Source organism: Callithrix jacchus, chromosome 5 (genome assembly GCF_049354715.1).
Source record: "Callithrix jacchus isolate 240 chromosome 5, calJac240_pri, whole genome shotgun sequence".
In the NCBI taxonomy this organism is placed as follows: domain Eukaryota; kingdom Metazoa; phylum Chordata; class Mammalia; order Primates; family Cebidae; genus Callithrix; species Callithrix jacchus.
The window spans coordinates 37,317,177-37,340,326 of NC_133506.1; the positions used below are offsets into that span (position 1 = coordinate 37,317,177).

At 38.6% G+C, this 23,150-nt stretch overlaps 1 long non-coding RNA gene across 2 annotated transcripts in view; it reads left to right on the forward strand.

Annotated features, from left to right (window-relative positions):
* The window catches only part of LOC118153980 (uncharacterized), a 357,355-nt gene that overhangs the window by 230,538 nt on the left and 103,667 nt on the right, over nt 1–23,150 (forward strand). The window lies entirely within an intron of this gene.

The window sequence follows — 23,150 nt, forward strand, 5'->3', positions numbered from 1 at the left end:
CATTTCAGTTGTGCCAATTTAATGAACATTCACTGAGGGTCTCTTTCACATCCACCCTGGCTCTGATTTTTAGGCATAACTTGTGTGTCCACCATTCATGCTAAATAGAGACAGTAGTCCTGTCCTCTGCTTCTGCTCCTTTTTCTTCTTCTTAGTTTTAGATATCCTGGTTTGTGTTCTAGTTCATAATATCTGACCTAAGATCATCTTCATTCTTATTTTGGAAACTGCATTTAATTACTCTTTTACTACCCCTTGCCCTGACTCATCCAATTCTTATTTTGCCCCTTGTACTATTCAGGGACACTTGTAGCTTCAGCTCAGAGATTCACCTGCTAGTCCTACCTCTACAGGACCCAACCTCTCAGTTTAGCTCCTAGCTTGTCCTTCAGGTGAGAATTGTGCCCACCGTACTGTAGACACAGAGATAAGTTGTCATTCTTGCCCTGGATGAACATGGACCCTAAATGGGTGGTAAACACACACCTGAATAATTAAAAAATTAGCTATAATTAAACAAATGCTAAAGTACATACAGAAATTTTAGAAAGTTGTCGGGTAGGGGAGTAATAATAATGTGTTGTTCCTTAGTCATAGTAAATTTTAAAATGTCCATTAACATCTAGTTCCTCTCTTCCTATTAGTATGTGAATTCTTAGTTCCTGACAGATGAATTAGTTGAAATAGGAACATTATTTTGATGTTTTTATTTTCTGTTTATTCAGTCTGGGTCAATATCATAGAATGCTGAATCAGCAGGCAATTCCACAATAATCTACTTGAGTAGAAGAAGTTGAATATGATATATTGTAGGGATAGCAGGATACCAATATGTGGAGTGGGTTTGGTTAGCCCCCCCATACCCTTAAGTGAATAAAGGACTAGTTTGGAAATTTTGCTGGGGAATGGATGGTTTGAGAACTACAGACCTGGGGCAGGTCAACATTGACCTCTTAGGAGGGAGGAGTTTAGATGGGATAACATTTTGACATCCCTTTTGGACAGGGACCCTATGGATCAAGTGGGAAAGCTAGAGGGAGAAGGAAGCAGTTGTTCAAAGAACATAGATGGGACTATTCGGTTGGCATCTAGCTGTGGCACTTGGTTTCCCTTTTCTCCCCACCTGTGGCAATTCTCATGAAAATATAGAAACAACTGTTACTTTTCAGTAACATGGATTGTGGGCCTTGGGTGGAATTTTTACTTAGTAAAGCAAGGCTGACACTCTTGGGCAAAATAATAGAAGACTCATGATAGCAGATTTTCAGTTATTACTCCTGTCTACTTCCTGCCTTAAAGGCAGTGTCTCCACTGAACAAAAGGAGAGAAACCCCCAACTTACTACACAGAAGCTATTTCTGAGGCCATTCTACCTCCAGCACTCCCTATTATGGTTTCCATTTATTTACCATTTGTGGGACTAATTTTAAGTTTCCAGAAATTAAAAAAGGAAGGGATCATGGCTGAAGAAAACAGGATTATGGATCCTTGCATATGTGTCTCTGTGCTGCTAAAACAAAATGACATAGACTAGATAATTTATAAACAAAATAAATTGACTTTTTCACGGTTCTGGGATTGGCAAGTCTAATACCAAGGCGCAAACACCTGGTGTCTGGTGGGGGCTGCTCTCTGCTTCCAGGAGGGCTCCTTCTGGCTGCATCTTCTAGAGGGGATGGACACTGTGTCCTCACATGGCAGAAGAGTGGAAGAGAAAACACCCACTCCCTCAAGCCCTTTTAAAAGACCCAAATCCCATGCACAAAGGCTTTGCCCTCATGACTTAATCACCTCTTAAAGGTCCCAATTGTTACTATTGTCATTTGGGTGATTAAGTTTCAATATATGAATTTTGGAGTGCACATTCAGATCGTGCCAATACCAGACTGTGAAGACAATCTAGAGTAGAGCTAGAGACACCTGTAAGACAGTTACATGCTGGTGAATGTAAATGTCCATGCATTGCTTTTCCCAAAGCGGAGACGGCTGCATACAATTATCCCAGAATAAATTCCCCTCCACATGTTCTGAAGTCAGAGAGCCCATTCTGGTCTAGAATATACATAAGAAAAAGGACTGTACCACTAGGAATTTGGAATCTGTGCATATTAATCAGCCCTCAGCTTAAGGTCTAGATGTGGATTCTAGTTATAATCATGTGGCTGATATCAAGGACCAAAGAAGATCCAACCAAACTATGTGCTGGCAACATGCCTGACCAGCTTCCTCTTTTATCAAGCATGAATAATAGGAAAAACAAAACAAGGGACCTTGAAGATTTTCTGAGACATAAAGAGGAGAATACTAGGTTCAGAGGGAAAGTATCTTGAAAAAACATAAAATCGTTAATAAAGGCATTTACAAGGATGCCTCCTTTTGTGTTCTCAGTAAATCAGAACTCTGAGATGCAAGAAACTACAAATGACAGGGTAAGATTGAAAGAGTTGATGAGATACAAGCAGAGATTGAGATAAAGATTGTAAATACATATAAAATCCAATAGCTTAATAAAACTTGTATTTGGATTAGAGGCAGTAAAGATAATAAATAATATTGCAGAAAATGGAATTGGTGTTAAGGAAGTTACAGTTAAGAAGATCTGGAGTGTAGAGAAAAAGCCCAGGGAAAGCAGGCAATTATCAATGGGGAGGAAATATGGAGGACAGAGAATGGACATTCTGGGCTGTAGGAACAAAAGATGGGTGCCGTGTCACTGAGCCCAGGGGCAGTGATTGCCAATTGGAAACTGGAACAAGGGGGGGGGGGCCTTGTCCAGCCCAAATTAGAGTCACAGAAGGGATGCAGTCAAGGCAAGGAGGAGGGGAAATACTCTTCTTCTTGCTCTCTACACTGCAATCTTCTGCCAGTCTCTATCACTGGCCAAACCTAGCCTGAAGGGAGAGGATGAGGGAACCTGGAAAATGCAGCTTGTATGGGTCAGCCCTACTGTGATACCAGATAAGCAGAGGAAAGATCAGGGATGGGTATGAGGGCAAAAACAGGTTAAGGACTGGTCTATACAACTTAGAGGACATCTTTTTACACCAAAAAGCTACCTGAGTCAAAAGCCGATTTGACTGATGTAAGTTAAATATATCAGTAAAATATGTGAAGGCCAAACATTAGTGATACCAGTAAGTGGATTAAGTTATTAAAAGAAAATCTGCCCTAGATTTGGTTCAGAATGTACCAAAGCCAGTTATAGCTGATAGAAATAGAAATAGCCAATAGAAATAGCTATTTCTCAAAGCTTCACCTAAAAGAGGAAGAGAAAAATGCTAAAAATAAAAGTGAGACTAGGAGTGACAATATTAACAACAGTAAAAAAGTATAGTACAAGGTAAATACAAGTATTAAGGTAAAAGTCATTTTATGCCAATGAAAGATAAAATTTGCATGAATGCTATCATGTTAATTTCCATTTATCTCCGTGATTTTCAACTAAGTTGGTGTAAGATGCCCCAAAGATCATATCAGAGTCTGAGAAGTCATTTTGCAAAAACTCACATACACACATACTCACTCCAATATTCAGAGGGAGAGGGTGAGTAATCCCATTTCCTCTGACCCAGAATTACTATTGATGGGCATATATCACATCCTTCAGATGTTGAGGCAACAAACCAACCAACATCAAAACCCCAGACAAACCCAAAACAAAACAAAAAAAACAAGAAACCATCATGTAGCCTTTGGTTAAAAAAATATATGGTTGACTAATAATACTGACTTTGATTTAATAGATTTAGATTAAATTTTGTGTTCTGAAAATGACAAGAAAATTTTCATTGTTTTTGCACAAGAAAACGTGGAACATTTATCATAATTAACCTATACTAGTTTATAAGGAAAATTGACAGTCAATATCAGAAATGATTCTGGATATATTCTCTGATCAGAATGAAATAAAAGTAGTATAATTTTATAAAGTGTCAATGAAAAATTCCAAACACATCAGTTAGCTCTTAATATGTGGCTTTATTTCTGGATTCTCTCTCCTGTCGCATTGGTTTATGTGTCCAGTTTTATACCAATACCATGCTGTTTTGATTGTTATCATTATGTTTTTGAATGCTGTTGGATTTGCTTGGCTAATGTGTTGTTGAGGTTTTTTGCATTTCTGTGCATTAGGGATATTGGCTTGTAGTTTTCTATTTTATGTGTGTATCCTTATCTGGTTTTGCTATGATGGTAATTCTGGCCTAGTAGAATGAATTAGGGAGAATTCCCTCCCCTTAGACTTTTGGGAATAATTTCAGAAGGATTGGTATTAGCTTATCTTTGTAAGTTTTATAGAATTCAGCTGTGAATGCATCTGGTTCTGGGCTTTTCTCTGTTGGGAGAGTTTTTATTACTGATTCAAACTCACTACTCATTTTTGGCCAATTCAAGTTTTCTATTTCTTTCTGATTCAATCTTTGTTGGTTGTGTTTCCAGGAATTTATCCATTTCCTCTAGGTTTTTCAGTTTTTCGCATACAGTTGTTTATAATAGTGTTTTGTTTTTCTGTAGCATCAGTTGTAAGGTCTCCTTTTTCACTTCTGATTTTGTTGATTTAAGTCTTTCCTTTTCTTGAGTACTCTAGCTAGTGATTTATTGACTGTATCTTTTCAAAGAATTGATTTTTTTCTTGCATTGACTTTTGTATTTTTGTAGTCTCTATTTCATTTAGTTCATTCTAGTCTTTACTATTTCTTCTGCTAATTTGGGGTTTTGTTTGTCTTTTTCCTTTTTTAGTTTCTTTACTTCATTGTTAGGCTGTTAATTTATAATCATTCCACATTTTGATGTAGGCATTTATTGATAAAAATTTTCCCCTTAGCACTGCTTTTGCTACATCCCACAGGTTTTGGTATGTTGTGTTCCCATTTTAATTTGTTTCAAGAATTGTTTTGATTTTCATCTTAATTTCTTTGTTGACCTCATAGTAATTCAGGAACATGTTTTTTTTTTTTTTTTTTTTTTTTAAATGTATTTGTATAGTTTCCAGAGTTCTTCCTGGTATTGATTTCCTGTTTTATTCTACTGCGGTCTAAGAAGATCGTAGTTCTCATGGGTCTTAATATAATTTTGATTTTTTAAAAGAATTTGTTGAGACTTGCTTTGTAGCCTAAAATATGGTCTATCCTGGAGAATGTTCTATGTGCTGATAAAAAATGCATATTCTGTGGTTGTTGTATAGAATGATCTGTAAACGTTAGGTCCATTTGGTCTAAAGTCTAGTTTAAATCTAGTGTTCTTTGTTGATTTGATGTCCAGATTATCTGTTTAATGCTGAGAGTGGAATGTTGAAGTCCCCCACAATTACTACATTGCATCTGTCTCTCTCTTTGGACCTAGTAATATTTGCTTTATGATTCTGGATGTTCTAGTATTGAGTGCTTATATGGTTAGAATTGTTATATCCTCTTGCTGGGTTGATCTTTTTATGTGCTAATGTTCTTTGTCTTTTTTTGTTTTAACTGCTTTTGAGTTAAAGTCTGTTTTATGTAATAGAAGTACAACTATTCCTGCTCATTTTTGTTTCTATTTGCATTGAATATCTTTTTCCATCTCTTTACTTCCAGTCTGTGTGTCTTTACTAATATTTGAGTTTCTTGTAAGAAGCATATAGTTCGATCGTGTTTTTAAAAGACTATATTCAGCTACTCTCTACCTTTTAAGTGGAGAATTTAATTGATTTACATTCAGAGTTACTGATATGTCAGGCTTTGTTCCTGCCATATCGCTTATTTCTTTCTGGTTGTTTTATATATTGTTTGTTCTTTTCTTTTTCTTTTGTTTGATGTGTTTCTGTAGTGGTACCACTTGAGTTTTTTCTTTCTCCATTGTGTAATTGCTTTCCAGTGAGTTTTATACTTGCATGTATTTTCATGATGGTAAATGTTCTTTCATTTCCATTTTTAGGACTCTCTTGAGCATTTCTTGTAGGACCAGTCTAGTGCTAATGAATTCCCTCAGCATTTGGTTGTCTGAGAAAAACTTTATTTCCTCTTCATTTATGTGGGATAATTTTGCCAAACATAGTATTCTTGCCTGACAGTTTTTTTCTTTCAGCACTTTGCATATATCATCTTATTATCTTCTGGCCTATGAGGCTTCTGCTGAGAAATCTGCTGTTAGTCTGATGAAGTTTCCTTTATAAGGTGATGAAATACTTTTCTCCTGTTTTTAGGATTCATTCTTTCCCTTTGACTTTAGACATTCTGACTATAATACACCACAGAGAAGACCTTTTCTGCTGAATTTTCCTGGGGATTGCTGAAAGATTGAGCCTCTTGTATCTAAATGTTTAAATATCTTGCTAGACTTGGGAAGTTGCCTATTATTTAATTAAATAGGTTTCCAATTCTTTCTTTCTCTTTTCACCCTTGGGGATACTGATGATCAAATATGTAATAACTTCGTATTGTCCCAAATGTCATGAAGGTTTTGCTCATTGTTCTTATACTTTTTTCTTTGTATTTGTCTGACTGGGTTATCTTAAAAGACCTGTCTTTGAGTTCTGAGATTCTCTATTTTGCCTGATCTAGTCTATTGTTGAGATACTCGAATGTATTTTGTATTTTCTTCAATACATTCTTCAGTTCCAGATTTTATATTTAGTTATTTTAAATAGTATCTATCTCTTTGGTAAATTTCCTGTTATTATCCTGTCCTTGAATTATTTTTTGGAATTCTCTTGTATCACATTGAGCTTCTTTAAAATCAGTATTTTGAATTCTGTATATGGAATTTTAAATTTCTTTCTGATCAAGATCTATTGCTGGAGAATGATTGTGCTCCTTTGGAGGTGTTATATTTCCCTGCATTTTTATGTTTTCTGTGTCCTTACAACCTATATCTGTACATCTGGTGTAACAGTCACTTTTTTTTTTCTATTTTTGAATTTACTTTTGTAGGGAAGAACTTTTTCCTGAAGATGTATCTATGGTGTTGAGTGGGCAGGACACATTACTTTGATTCTGGGTGCATACAGTAATGTAGTCTCTGCATGATTTCTTTACCTGTAGACAGTGTTAGTGGAATCTGTGATTTCCTAGTGGGTTAGGTTGTGGTTATTAGTGAAGGTTGTGGTAAAGTTGTGATGGAGACTGAGATACCAGTTGGGACAGTCGTTAGGCCCTCGTCATGGCAGCAGTGAGCCGAGTGTGCCTGTCTTTATGTCCCATGATGGTATGCACTGGCACCTGTGTTGGCAGTTACTGGTGCACTGATTCTTGGGCCTCCAGGTGGCTTACTTGACTGTCAGTAGTGGCAGCAGTGGATCAGGCAGGTGAGTGGGTCCTTGGGCCCATGGAAAGCTGGTGTGGCATGGATGATGGCAATAGCAGTACTGGAACAATTCTCTGGGGCCCAAGTGGTGAACATTGATGTTGGAAGTGGCTTTATATGATTAGGTTGGCCAGTCTTCAGACCCACATGTTATGCTTACAGTTAAGTGCCCACTAAGGTGGTAGTGGCTGGGAATTTATTCTCAATTTCAAGCCCCTGGAAGGAGTGCTGAGGTGCCCAAGGTGCTGGATTAGGCAATACCCTGGGGTGTGTGCTCTGTGTCAAAGGGGAGAATGGAATAGCCAGGTTGGATGGGCCTGTGCTTCCGAGTGGTGAGAGAGGGCACCAGCCATTGTGAGCGAGGGTATAGCAATCCTCAGGCCCCAGGAGGAGGGCTCCAGTGAGGAAGTAGCAGTTGCACTGAGGATATCCCATTGAAGACGATGGGGCCAGCTTCAGCGGCCACAGTCTGGGCCAGCAGGTGGAGAACACATATCCCTGCTTCATTCTCATTCTGATGGGGCTCACCCCACATCCGTAGCAGTGTTAGCATGTGCCTAGCTTGCACTCCAGCCCTGGCTGCAGGATTCCCTGCCCAGATCATGATCAAGTCCCTGCAGCAACTCACACCTCATTTGTTTCAAGTCCCAGCAGTACTTGCTTCCTGGCACTGGCAGCTGCAGACTGCACCTTGCTCACTTCTCAGCTCAGGCTCTGGGAGTACTCCCAGCTCATGCTGCAGTCCCAGCAGCGACAACCCCAGTGTCTTGAGTGCCTCAGTCCCAGTGCTGCTGGGTCCTAGGACAGTGTGCAGAGGCTGAATTTGAAAATGATGTCTTGCTTGTTCTCACTCATAAATGGGAGTTGAACAATGAGAACACATGGACACAGGGAGGAGAACATCACCTACTGGGGCCTGTCAGGGTTGGGTGGCTAAGGGAGGGATAGCATTAGTATAAATACCTAATGTAGATGACAGGTTGATGGGTGCAGTAAACCACCAGGGCATGTGGATGCCTATGTAACAGACCTGCACGTTCTACACATGGATCCCAGAACTTAAAGTATAATGACAATTAAAAAAAGGAAAATAATGCCTTACTATACCTTGCTATAGCTTCTTAGGTCTCAGAAAGAGTGTGGGACCCAATGTGAGCTCTCTTCCTGGAGCAATGCCATCCAGTCATCTCCCAGCAGCTTTCTGTGTTAGTTTCAGAGACTGGGAGGGTTGAGGGGCTCTTATTTTACTAGGATTGCATGATTCCATGGTGGGGCTATGCATTGCTGGAAGTCTCTCAGTCACTCTTCCCCACATTGGGAAGTTACTCGTGGCTCGCAGCCAACCCTGGCTAAGCAAGCTGCCTTACTTTCTTCTCCTTCCTCACTTTTGGTGTTTTCTGTCACTTTTCTCTTGAATTCCAGTGTTCCTTCTTGGATAATGCATTCAAAGTATCACTGTGCATACACTATTTTGGTTCCCCTAAGTGAACGAGGAAAGCATGAAATTCTTCTCATCAGCCATCTTGAAGTCTTTCTTCTATAAGTTTTAATATTTCCAATTTAAATGCAAGAATAAAAGGAATGAAGTATTAATTTCAAAGATAACTCATGCATTAGAAGAGAGGAAATAGCAGAGATAAAATCAGCAATTAATTAGAAAGCAAAAAATAAAATTGGCAAGTAAACCCAAGAGCTGGATTTTGAAAATGACAGTAGAATAAATCAACTTCTGGCAATTATAAATGAGAAAAAGAGAAAGCTAGCATAAATACTTAAAATTAGGATGAAACTAAAAGAAGTCAAACAGATACTGGGTAGATGATGCATTCTAAAAAAATATCAAAAACATAATTCTATATATCTGAAATTTTGTTAGAAAACATGATTGGAGAGCAAATATGCACACCAGAAATTAACAAAGAATTAGATCTATTGAGATATCTTCATTGGGAAAAAGAGTCTAGGAAGAAATCCACCAAATCCTCTTAGTGTACAGGAGGATTTATTTTGGATTCAGCCTTACCTCATTCTATCAGTTACTATGTGACCTTGGGCAGAATGCTCACCTCTTTCAGCCTCATTTCCCTCATCTACAAGAGGGGGAGAGTAATTTCCCTCACATGATGTTTTTGTGACCATCGTATTAAATGATGCACATGAAATGCTTAGCACAGTGCTGGCCGATCACTAGTATAGAATACATGGTAGCCATTTACGCAGTATCAAATTCACATATAACAATATTAACCCTAAATGTAAATGGGCTAAATGCACCAATCAAAAGACACAGACTGGCAAACTGAATAAAAAGCCAAAACCCATCGGTGTGCTGTATCCAGGAAACCCATCTCACACGCAAGGATACAAAAAGGCTCAAAATAAAGGGATGGAGGAAGATTTACCAGGAAAATGGAGAGCAAAAAAAAAGCAGGAGTTGCAACTCTCGTCTCTGATAAAATAGACTTTAAAGCAACAAAAATCAAAAGAGACAAAGAAGGTCATTACATAATGGTAAAAGGATCGATACAACAAGAAAAGCTAACGATCCTAAATATATATGGACCCAATACAGGAGCACCCAGATATATAAGGCAAGTTCTTAATGACCTACAAAGAGACTTAGACTCCCACACCATAATAATGGGAGACTTTAACACTCCACTGTCAATATTAGACAGATCAACCAGACAGAAAATTAACAAGGAAATCCAGGACTTGAACTCAGACCTGGAACAAGCAAACCTGACAGACATTTACAGAACTCTCCACCCCAAATCCACAGAATATACAATCTCCTCAGCACCACATCACACCTACTCTAAAATTGACCACATAATTGGAAGTAAAGCACTCCTCAGCAAATGCAAAGCAACTGACACAATAACAAACAGTCTCTCACACCATAGTACAATCAAGTTAGAACTAAGAATTCAGAAACTAACTCAGAACCACACAGCTTCATGGAAACTGGACAACTGGCTCTTGAATGTTGACTGGATAAACAATGAAATAAAGGCAGAAATAAAGAAGTTCTTAGAAACTAACGAGAACGAAGACACAACATACCAGAATCTCTGGGACTCATTTAAAGCAGTCTCCAGAGGAAAATATATAGCAATAAGTGCCCATATGAGAAGAGTGGAGAGATCCAAAATTGACAGCCTAACATAAAAATTGAAAGAGCTAGAGGAGCAAGATCAAAAAAACTCAAAACCTAGCAGAAGGCAAGAAATAACTAAGATCAGAGCAGAACTGAAGGAGATAGAGACATGAAAAACCCTTCAAAAAATCAATAAATCCAAGAGCTGGTTTTTTGAAAAGATCAACAAAATAGACCACTAGCCAGACTGATAAAAAAGAAAAGAGAGAACAACCAAATAGATGCAATAAAAACTGATAAAGGGGAAATCACCACAGATTTCACAGAAATTCAAACCATCTTCAGAGAATATTACAAACAACTCTATGCACATAAACTAGTAAACCTGGAAGAAATGGATAAATTCCTGGACACCTGTGTCCTCCCAAGCCTAAACCAGGAGGAAGCTGAAACTATGAATAGACCAATAACAAGGTCAGAAGTCGAAGCAGCAATTAAGAGCCTACCACACAAAAAAACCCCAGGTCCAGATAGGTTCACAGCCGAATTCTACCAGACACACAAAGAGGAGCTGGTACCATTCCTTCTGAAACTATTCCAAATAATCCAAAAAGAGGGAATCCTTCCCAAATCATTTTATGAGACCAACATCATCCTGATACCAACATCATCCTGATACCAAAACCTGGCAAAGACCCAACAAGAAAGAAAACTTCAGGCCAATATCCATGATGAACATAGATGCAAAAATCTTCAATAAAATACTGGCAAGCCGATTGCAACAGCACATCAAAAAACTTATCCATCATGATCAAGTAGGATTCATCCCAGGGATGCAAGGCTGGTTCAACATACGCAAGTCTATAAATGTAATTCACCACACAAACAGAACCAAAAACAAAAACCGCATGATTATCTCAATTGATGCAGAGAAGGCCTTTGACAAAATTCAACCACCCTTTATGCTAAAAACCCTCAATAAACTCAGTAGTGATGGAACATATCTCAAAGTAACAAAAGCTATTTACGACAGACCAACAGCCAATATCATACTGAATGGGCAAAAACTGGAAGCATTCCCTTTGAAATCTGGCACTAGACAAGGATGCCCTCTCTCACCACTCCTATTCAATATAGTACCTGAAGTTCTAGCCAGAGCAATCAGGCAAGAAAAAGAAATAAAGGGTATTCAAATAGGAAAGGAGGAAGCCAAATTGTCTCTATTTGCAGACAACATGATAGTATACCTAGAAGACCCCATCGCCTCAGCCCAAAAACTCCTGAAACTGATAAGCAACTTCAGCAAAGTCTCAGGATATAAAATCAATGTGCAAAAATCACAAGCATTCCTATAAACCAATAACAGACAGAAAGAGAGCCAATTTAAGAACAAACTGCCATTCACAATTGCTACAAAAAGAATAAAATACCTAGGAATACAACTTACAAGGAACGTAAGAGATCTCTTCAAGGAAAACTACAAACCACTGCTCAACAAAATAAGAGAGGACACAAACAGATGGAGAAACATTCCATGTTCATGGTTAGGAAGAATCAATATCGTGAAAATGGCTATACTGCCCAAAGTAATTTACAGAATCAATGCTATCCCCATCAAGCTACCATTGACTTTCTTCACAGAACTGGAAAAAACCACCATGAACTTCATATGGAACCAAAAGAGAGCCCGCAGAGGCAAGTCAATTCTAAGCAAAAAGAACACAGCGGGAGGCATCACACTACTGGACTTTAAACTATACTACAAGTCTACAGTAATCAAAACAGCATGGTACTGGTACCAAAACAGAGATATAGACCAATGGAACAGAACAGAGGTATCGGAGGCAACACAGCATATCTACAACCATACAATATTTGATAATCCTGACAAAAACAAGCAATGGGGAAAGGACTCCCAGTTTAATAAATGGTGTTGGGATAACTGGCTAACCATATGCAGAAAGCAGAAACTGGACCCCTTCCTGACACCTTACCCTAAAATTAACTCTAGATGGATTAAAGACTTAAATATAAGACCTGGCACCATAAAAACCCTAGAGGAAAATCTAGGCAAAACCATTCAGGACATAGGAGTAGGCAAGGACTTCATGACCAAAACACCAAAAGCATTGGCAACAAAAGCCAAAATAGACAAATGGGACCTAATGAAACTCCACAGCTTCTGCATGGCAAAAGAAATAGTCACTAGAGTGAATCGGCAACCAACAGAATGGGAAAAAATTTTTGCAGTGTACCCATCTGACAAAGGGCTGATATCCAGAATTTACAAAGAACTCAAACAAATTTACAGGAAAAAAACAAGCCCATTCAAAAATGGGCAAAGGATATGAACAGATACTTTTCAAAAGAAGACATACATGAGGCCAACAAACATATGAAAAAATGCTCATCATCACTGGTCATCAGAGAGATGCAAATCAAAACTACATTGAGATACCATCTCATGCCAGTTAGAATGGTGATCATTAAAAAATCTGCAGACAGCAGATGCTGGAGAGGATGTGGAGAAAAGGGAACACTTTTACACTGTTGGTGGGAGTGTAAATTAGTTCAACCATTGTGGAAGACAGTGTGGCGATTCCTCAAGGCCTTAGAAATAGAAATTCCCTTTGACCCAGCAATCCCATTACTGGGTATATATCCAAAGGACTATAAATCATTCTACTATAAGGACACATGCACACGAATGTTCATTGCAGCACTGTTTACAATAGCAAAGACCTGGAACCAACCCAAATGCCCATCCACGATAGACTGGATTGGGAAAATGTGACACATATACACCATGGAATATTATGCAGCAATCAAAAAGGATGAGTTTGTGTCCTTTGTAGAGACATGGATGAATTTGGAGAACATCATTCTCAGATACTGACACAAGAACAGAAAATGAAATACCGCATATTCTCGCTCATAGGCGGGTGATGAAAAATGAGAACACATGGACACAGGGAAGGGAGTACTACACACTGGGGTCTACTGGGGGGAATAGGGGAGGGACAGCGGGGAGAAATGCCAAATGTGGGTGAAGGGGAAGACGGCAGCAAAACACGCTGCCATGTGTGTACCTATGCAACTATCTTGCATGATCTGCACATGTACCCCGAAACCTAAAATGCAATAAAAAAAAAAAAGAATACATGATAGCCATTTACATTGAGCAGAAATTGGAATAAGTTATCAAGTACTGTGGGTCCAGATGGGTTTATGCATGTATTCCTTCATGTAGTTTTCTGCATGTATATGTTATTAAAATATAATTTAAATGTATCCCTTCCAACTTTTAAGGCATAGTTATTGTCTAGGTGATCCAAACACAGAGAAAATACAATGTTTTTGTATTTGAAATACAACTAGAAGGATAGATCCAACAATTCTAAGTAAAATGATGACAAATGAAATCCATTTCTATATTAGAAGAATGAAATGCCATAGCAGAGGAGAGTTTATTTTGAAAATGGTAATTAAACAATTATATGATCATATGTGTATTAGACATTTCATTAAAAAACTAGATTAATTAGTGATCACAGAACCTTATGAGTTATCTTATGGCTAAAGAAATGAAAGCTGAGTGAGGTCAGACAAATTGATAAAGGCCAAAGTAAGCAATACATTCAACTGCAGTCTCACTTTCTCCTAAGTATAAAAGTGCTTTCCATTACATCATCCTGAATCTGATTTGATAGACTCCTAAAGTTGCATTTGATAATTCTCAACCCCATCATTGAAGAAAATTCTTCAATTACTTAGGGTAGACACATTTTCCTATAATATGCTGAAAAATATCTGTAGTAAGCACTCAATATCATGCTTAGTGGTGCAATATCAGGGCCATTCCTAATCATTTCTTTTATCTCTATTTAAAAATGTATAGATGTTCTGGTCAATGTAATGAGACATGGTTCAGAGATAAATTTATAATGAAAAAGATATTATCTTTATTTGCAAATGATACATTTATCTATACAGCTTACCCCAAATGATCAACTAAAATAATAATAATAATAATATGGTAGGTATGCAAGGTAATCAATATTTAAGGAATATTAAAAACAGCTTTTATATATACTAACAATACTAGTTAGAAGATATAATGGCACCAACTCAGACCTCAGATTCCTATTAGCAATGCAAATATAAAATACTAACTTTTAAATGAGAATTGTGCAATATATACACAGAGAAGGTGACAGTGATCAATTGGAAGAAATAAATAAAAACTCGAATAAATGAGGGAGATGACACACAGTATTACTGGTTAAGGACACTCATGTTATAAAATGTCATTTATCATCAAATTAATTTATAGGTTTGACTTAATTTTATTCTAAATTTTATTCATGAGGGGGTGTCTTGAAATCCAGTAAAGTAATTCTAGACTTCATATGGATGAATAAACAAATGTTTAATAGAATTTTAGAGAACGGGATGGGAATAAAAACATTAATTCAACGTATTCATTGGTTCTAAGATTTTCAAAAACATAAAAATGTGTTAGAATGAAGGGGATATGATAATCAATAAGTTAAAACCTTCATGAATTCTTAAATTAAGACTTCTACGACAGCATATACTTTCCTCCCATAAAATGCAGTAAAATTTAACTAAATAATGCATGTTTTTCTTCAGCGCCTTAATGATTCTTTAAATACATGACCAAAGCTATGAATAAAGTAATTGGCTTTTTAAACCAGGAAACACAACTTTTTAGCACTTCACAAGAGTTATTACAAGAGTAAGAAGGAAGAGCAGAATACAAAACCATGTTGAGATGTAAATGCTGGTGGTTGACTAGGCTTGGCCACCAGTCGAATGGCCCACCCCGTCTTCAGTGAGCAGCTGATTCGGAGTCATGCTTCAGGACAACTGAAACTTATTGGGTCATTGCCAATAAGTTTATCTACAAAGCAAAGCCTGAGACAAGAACTCATGCAAGTCAAAAGTTGTAGGAAACCTCGAAGGAGGTATAGAAACAAGTCAGGGAAGGGTAAAGAGACAAAGGTGGCTTTCAACTCAAACCTGGCTCCCACCTCATTCCACAGGACCCTAACGTTTTCCTTACTTGAGGGGGAGGGAGGCTGGACTTTTATAACTCTCTGGCAGTCAATCATTGACTGTGGAGTCCCCTAAAGAGACAAAATCTCCTAAACATCTCAGGAGAGGGCAGCTGTGAGCCAATAGCTGCCACCACTCACAGCAGCTAGGGGATAGGGGGTCCAGTCTATAAAAGGGGTCTGGGCAGGGCACTAGTGGCATTTATTGCAATCATGGTCCTTGGGTATACCTTGTGGATTTGTGTCAAGACCATGAGGAATAAAATGGTACATGCCAAATATGTATCATAGATACAGAAAAAGAGCCTAGGAGGAAACCTACCAAAATTTTAACGGTGACTATTTCTTAATGATGATGATTTAAATATTGTTCATATTCTTTACATTGTTGTCCATATTCTGAAGAATATGTGCATACCTTACTTTTAACACCAGAAAACAGAATAACAACAGATCTGGGTAGTACATTTGAGCAGATCGATCAGAGTTAAGGTCTGGCTTTGCTAACTTCTAACATGTGAGTTACTTGGGCTGGTTACCTAGCCTGTCTGAGCCTCAAACTTTCTCATCTGTAAAATGGGTTTCACATATGTGACACACAATATTAGATATTGTTTTTTGTCCAGAATCTGTTCCCCCTGTTTCCAGATGTGTCATCCCTTGCTTGCTTGGAGAACTGCTCCTTCCTTACTCCATATCCTGCTGCCTTACTCAAACTGTTCTAATGGGAATCACAGTAACCCCCGTGCTCCCATGCCCACAGCGGTGAGTGTGTAACCCAGACTAAGATACGGTCAGAATTTTCTCCAGATTTTTCCAAGTTGGAGGGCAAGTTCTCTTTTCCTCGGGTCATGAGCTTTACAACTGTAAGGCAGGATTGTCAGCAGTTATATTGCCTGCTACATGGAGAATGTCTTTCTGAATTCAGCACAACAAAGAAAGCAGCGGCAGGAGTCCTGGTGGCCAAGCCCCCACTTTATGGCTCTGTTCTAGGTCTTCAAGTCTTTGCCTTTGCAGTTATTTTTCTAGCAAAGATTATTTTCATTTTCTTGAGCTGGTTTTTAGTTGGGTTTTTGTGAGTTGCAATCAATACAGTGCAACTATCTGAAAGTCTGTTGCTAGGATTACTGTCATTTCTGTCATCTGGAATACCCACGACTCACCTGCCCATCGTGCTCCTCCACCTGCTAGAGATTGTCCTCTCTTTTTCACTCCCATGATTTCCACCACCCAATTTAGCCCCTGCTTCATTGTGTGTCTCAGGCTGTTAGCTCATAAGCAACTCTGTGGTTGCTGGCATAACCTCAATACATAGTAGGTGCCCATAGTTGTAAAAATCAGAACTTGAAGGGATCTTGGAAATCATCAAGTTAAAGAAAAATAGAATGAAAGAGGGAAGGAAAGAAAGAAATCATCAAGTCTGTAGAGTGGAGATACTGAGGTCCAGGTTCAAGTGGCTTCTTGCCTGTGTCAAAGACATGGCTAGATTCCATGCTCATCTCTTTAGTCCACTGCACTTGACTTTCTGCTCTGCCTGGACGCTGAATACCAAGACAAAATTAAAAAAAAAAATCACATCAACAGGAGGATTATTTATGTCTCAGTTGAGGTTTAGAGCTGACTGACAAGAGAAAAGATGCAGAAGATTTTTTTTTGTTGCTGCTGTTGTATGTCTATTTTTTTCTTTTAGTTTTCTAATTTAAGCCCCAATTTCCTTCCTAATGGTGCAATTAAAATCACTGAAGCTCAAGTGGAAACTGGAACTCATCTCGTTAGACAAGACTGAAAATTACGGAGAGGCGAAGGAGAGAGTGGCTACACTGTGTGTACTTCTAATAGTGCAAACAGAACTGCTTCTACCTTTGAATCAAACCAGAGGTGATGTCCTGAGGTGATGGCAGAGCCTTCTGCTTGCCTTCCTTAGCCTTCAAGAGCTGCTCTCCATGCCCATAAAACCAGCATCAACTCCAAAATGTACTGTTTTCATGGAGATGGTTCAGTACATGAGATTTCTTGCCAGTTTGGAAGCAGGAGGTCCTGACTAGGGACCGAGAAGACATCTGTCCCTGCCAGAGTGTTGTGTTTTGCAGTCAGCTGAAACCAATGACCTCTAAGCCCTGGAAGCTCCATCATCACTTCCCTATGACCTGAAATGTTGACTTATTACCTTGACATTAATGATGCCTTATATTTTATTTCTAAATCATGTTTTATTCTGGCCACAGGGGGGAAACCACAAAACAAAAAGATATCCACAGCCATGTTTAAGCTGCTTGGGATCTGTTGCTGAAAGTAGGAAATGTGCAAAAAACTTATTTGAATTCTGAGAGAATACGTTTAGTATAAACAGCATAGGCTTTGGAATCAGAGCAGAGATGCTGGGGGTCCCTCCTGTATGACCTCAAGCAAGTCACTTAACCTCTCAGAGGCTGTTCTTATTCTGTTGCAGTTATTCTATTGTGTAGAGCAATAACGTTCCCAGGAGCGGCATGTTCTGTAACTTAACAATTCTGAAGTGTTGAACCTGACTGCTTTTAGACCCTGGCCAGCATGTTCGGTGAGAGTAAAGGCCATAGTGAAAACAAATATGTTCAGCCCAAATCAGAGAACTGAATGTTGTATAGAGAATCAGGGTTCATATCTCCATAGGCAGCCCCGCTTCAGCTTTTCTCCTGAAGCCATTTAACACTCTTCTATACCTTCCCAGCTCCTAGTTCTCCTTTGATGGAAACCATAGCTTTCCTAACACCTTCTTCACCCCTCTCCTTGTTTGTTCTGTAACCTAGCTATTAGAATCTGGCTACTAGGCCAGCAGCAGTGGCTAATGCCTGTAATCCCAACAATTTGGGAGGTTGAGATGGGAAGATTGCTTGAGCCTGGGAGTTCAAAGCTGCAGTGAGCTATGATCGTACCACTGCACTCCAGCCTGGGTGACAGAGCAAGTTCTCCTCTCTTAAAACAAATACCAAAACAACAAAAACAACAACAAAAATCTGGGTACCAGAGAGCCCTTCGCTGATAATCTTTTTAAGAGCTTGCTTGTTTCTTCACCCTTCCGTCTCTATCCTTTCTTAATGCCTCCCTGAGGTTCAAATGTACATTTTTAACTTTTAAGAAATATTGCAAACCTAATATATATTTGTGTATGTACACACACACATAAATAAGACATCTAGGTACAAGAATCTTGCACTTTCTGTTTTATAACTTTTAAATGTTTACTTCAGAATGTTGTTTAAAAAATGAAATAGAACATTGCCAAAAAAGTTTCCCTGCTCATCCTTTCCCTGCCTGTTCCTACTCAGAGGTCACCAGCACTTTACAGTTACCTTGTATCATTTCTTCCCCTGAGTCTGTACTTCTATTCTTATGTATGAGTCCCTTAACAATCTAAACTGTTATTTCTGTTTCAAAAATTTACATGTTTATTATCCTACTGTACATATCAATTGTAACTTGCTTTTTTTCTCACCCAACACTATATTTTTTAGATTTATCTATTTTGATTCATATGTGCTATTTTACTTTAAATGTGGTATGAATAAACCACAGTTTATTCTACTGAGAAATATTTAGGTTGTTCTACTTTTCTCTATTAAACAAATTGCAGCAATAAACACTGAATGTGTCTTTTTGGTCACAGCTGTGAGCATAGCTTCAGTTTGTACATCTGGAAGTAGAATTGCTCTGTTGCAAGGTAGATTGTATTAGTCCATTCTCAGGCTGCTAATAAAGACATGCCTGAGACTGGGTAATTTATAAATGAAAGAGGTTTAATTAACTCACAGTTCTGCAAGGTTGGGGAAGCCCTAGGAAACTTACAATCATGGTGGAAGAGGAAGCAAACATGTTCTTATTCACAAAGTGACAGCGAGGAGAAGTGCAGAATGAAGTGGGGGAAAAGCCCTTATGAAACCATCTGATTTGTTGAGCATTCACTAATGATTATAAGAACAGCATGGAGGTAACTGCTCCCATGATTCAATTGTCTTTCACAGGGTTCCTCCCATAATCCATGGAGATTATGGGAACTACAGTTCAACATGAGATTTGAGTGGGGACACAGCCCCTCCCTAATCTCACATTCTCACATTTCAAAACACAATCATGCCTTCCCAACAGTCTAAGTCTTAACTCATTCCAGCATTAACTCAACAGTCCAGGTCCAAAGTCTCATCTGAGACAAGGCAAATCCCTTTCACTTATGAGCCTGTAAAATCAAAAGCAAGTCAGTTACTTCCTAGCTACAATGGGGGTACAGGCGTTGGGTAAATACACCCATTCCAAATGAAAGAAATTGGCCAAAACAAGAGGCTTCTGTCCCCATGCAAGTCCAAAATCTAAAAGGGCAGTCATTAAACCTTAAAGTTACGAAATGATATCCTTTGACTCCATGTCTCCCATCCAGGTCATGCTGAGGCAAGAGGTGCATTTCCACAGTCTTGGGAAGCTCTATTCCTGTGGCTTTTAAGGATACAGTCCCCTTCCAAGCTGCTTTCATGGGCTGGTATTGAGTGTCTACAGCTTTTCCAGGCACATGGTGCAAGCTGTTGGTGGACCTGCCATTCTGGGTCTGGAGGGTGGTGGCCCTCTTCTTTTATCTCCACTAGGCAGTGCCTCAGTGGGGACTCTGTGTGGGGTTCCAACCCCACATTTCTCTCTGGCACTACCTTAGTAGAGGTTCTCCATGAGGGCTCCACCCCTGCAGTGGACTTCTACCTGGACATCCAGGCAATTCTGTACATCCTCTGAAATCTAGGCAGAGGTTCTTAAACCTCAATTCTTGGTTTCTGTGCACCCACAGGGTCAACACCATATGGAAGCTGCCAAGGCTTGGGGCTTGCATCCTCTAAAGCTACTGCATGAGCTGTAGCTTCATTCCTTTTAGCCATGGCTGGAGTGGCTAGAATGCAGGGAACCAAGTCCTGGGGCTACACACAGGAGAGGGGCCCTGGATCAGACCCAGGAAATCATATTTTTCCTTCTAGCCCTCTGGTCCTGTGACAGGAGGGCCTGCCATGTTCTCTGACATGCCCTTGAGACATTTTCCCCATTGTCTTGGTGGTTGGCATTTAGCTACTCATTACTTACACAAATTCCTGCTGCCAGCTTGAATTTCTCCCCAGAAAATGGATTTTCCTTTACTACTGCAGCAAATTTTTCAAACTTTTATGTTCTGCTTCCTTTTGAATGGTTTATTGTTTAGAAGTTTCTTCTGCCAGATATCCTAAATCATCTCTCTCAAGTTCAAAGTTCCACAGATCTCTAGGGCAGGGGCAAAATACTGCCAGTCTCTTTGGGTAGCAACAGTGACCTTTACTCCAGTTCCCAAGAAGTGTCTTCTCTCCATCTGAGTCCACCTCAGCCTGGACTTTATTGCCCATATCACTGTCAGTATTTTGGTCAAAGCCATTCAACAAGTCTCTAGGAAGTTCCAAACTTTCCCATATTTTCTTATCATCTTCTGAGCCCTTTAAACTGTTTCAACTGCTGCCTATTACCCAGTTCTAAAGTTGCTTCCGCATTTTTGGGTATTTTACAGCAGCACCTCACTACCGGGTATCAATTTACTGTTTAGTAAATCACACTGCTGATAAAGACATAACAAAGACTGGGTAATTTATAAAGAAAGGCTTAATTAACTCACAGTTCTACAAGGCTGGAGAGACCTCAGGAAACTTACAATTATGGTGGAAGGGGAAGCAAACTCATGCTTCTTCATATAGCAACAGCAAGAATTGCAGAATGAAGGGAGCAAAAAGCCTCATACAAAACAATCAGATCTCATGAGAACTCACTCACTATCACAAGAACTGCATGGCAGTAACTGCCCCCATGATTCAATTACCTTCCACCAGGTCACTCCCACAACACATGGGGATTATGGGAACTATGGTTCAAGATGTGAATTGGGTAGAGACACAGCCAAACCATAACACAGGTGTACTGTATTTTCAAGTGTACTAACTGTTGCTAGACTGTTCTCCAAAAGGGTGGTACCAGTTTATACTCCCACCAGCAACGTAAATATTTGTCATTATCAAACTTTTAAAATTTGCAAATTTAATGAGTATCAAATTATATAAAATTTGCATTCCTTTGTTTACTAGCAAGGTTGGCTTTCTCTTTTATGTATTTTGACTAGTTGGTTTTCTGTTTCTGTGACTTTATTATTCATATTCTTTGCCTCATGTTATTTGTATTTTTCTTATTGATTCTGGATTCTACTTATCAGTTATATGCATTGCAAATATATTCTCCCAGGCTTTTCACGTTGTTCATGGTGTCTGCTTTGCATCTTGTCTTCTAATTTTTTTTGCAGAATTTTTCTTTTTATATTTTGTTCTTTTCTTAATGATTTTTATCTTAAGAAGTATTTCATCTGATATTCATAGAGCCACAGTGACTCTCTTTTCTTTTGCAATTGTTGGAAGTATCTTTTTCCATGCCTTTATTTTCAACCTTTCTGTGATCTTGTGTTTTAGGAATATCAGTTATACATATTATATAACTGGGCTAATTTTAAAATTCAGTTTGAGTCTTTGAATTTGAGCCATTCTTTTTTTTTTTTTTTTTTAGATTGAGTCTTGCTCTGTAACCAGACTGGAATGCAGTGATGTGATCTCAGTTTACTGCAATCTCTGCCTCCTGGGTTCAAGGGATTCTCCTGTCTCAGCCTCCTGAGTAGCTGGGACTACAGGTGCATGCCATCATGGCCAGCTAATTTTTGTATTTTAGTAGAGAGGTGGTTTCATCATGTTGGCCAGGATGGTCTTGTTCTCTTGACCTGGTGATCCACCCACCCTGGCCTCCCAAAGTGCTGGGATTACAGGCATGAGCCACTGTGCCCAGCTGAGCCATTCTATTTTTCCATTAGAACACTTATTGTTCTTACTGATATATTTGTGTTTATTGTTTTGGGGACTTTGATTTACTGTGCTGCTTTGCTTTCTTGCTTCCTCCTTTCCCTCAGTCTGCTAGAACACATTGTCTTTATTATTTTTTCTGCTTTTACTCAATATTCTAAATTTTTCCCTTTTTAGGGGTTATCCTTAAAATTTTAATATTTATTCTTGCTATTAAGACTAAAAGTCATCAAAGTTTTCCTTTATTCTCATGTAATGCAAAGTTTCAGAAATGCTTTAATCATCCTTTCGTTTTGAAAATAATTATTGTTTAGAATATTAGCTTCACTTTTCAATGCCCTCTAATTCATCATCTCCATGGTTATTATCACTATGATGGATATTTGGTTTTGCACATACATTTACCAATTTCTTTCTCTCTTGTTTCTTGCATTTTCATTCTATATTTTGCTATAATTTTTTCCCTTGGATTGTACCTTTTGTTCCTTTGGTAGAACATCCAACTCATGGGCATTAAAATATGATTGTAAAGTTTCTAGGAACGATGCCATAGCCACTCTCTTTCCTAGTCAGCTTGGTACCATTTCTCTTGGCACCTAGTTTGCAGTTCATTCTTCAGCTCTGACATCTGAACAGTATCCTTTCTTCCCTTTAAGTTCAATTGTTTATTTTAAATATTTATGTCACCTCTTTTGTTTTTACAAATAAAAGAGGTGACATAAGTATTTGTGGTGAGAGAGGTGTTTAATGGACTCAGCAGGACAGCTCTGAGTACATCAGACATGCTTTTAAAGTTTTGTGTCAGAAGAAACAGGAAATACAAACATGTAT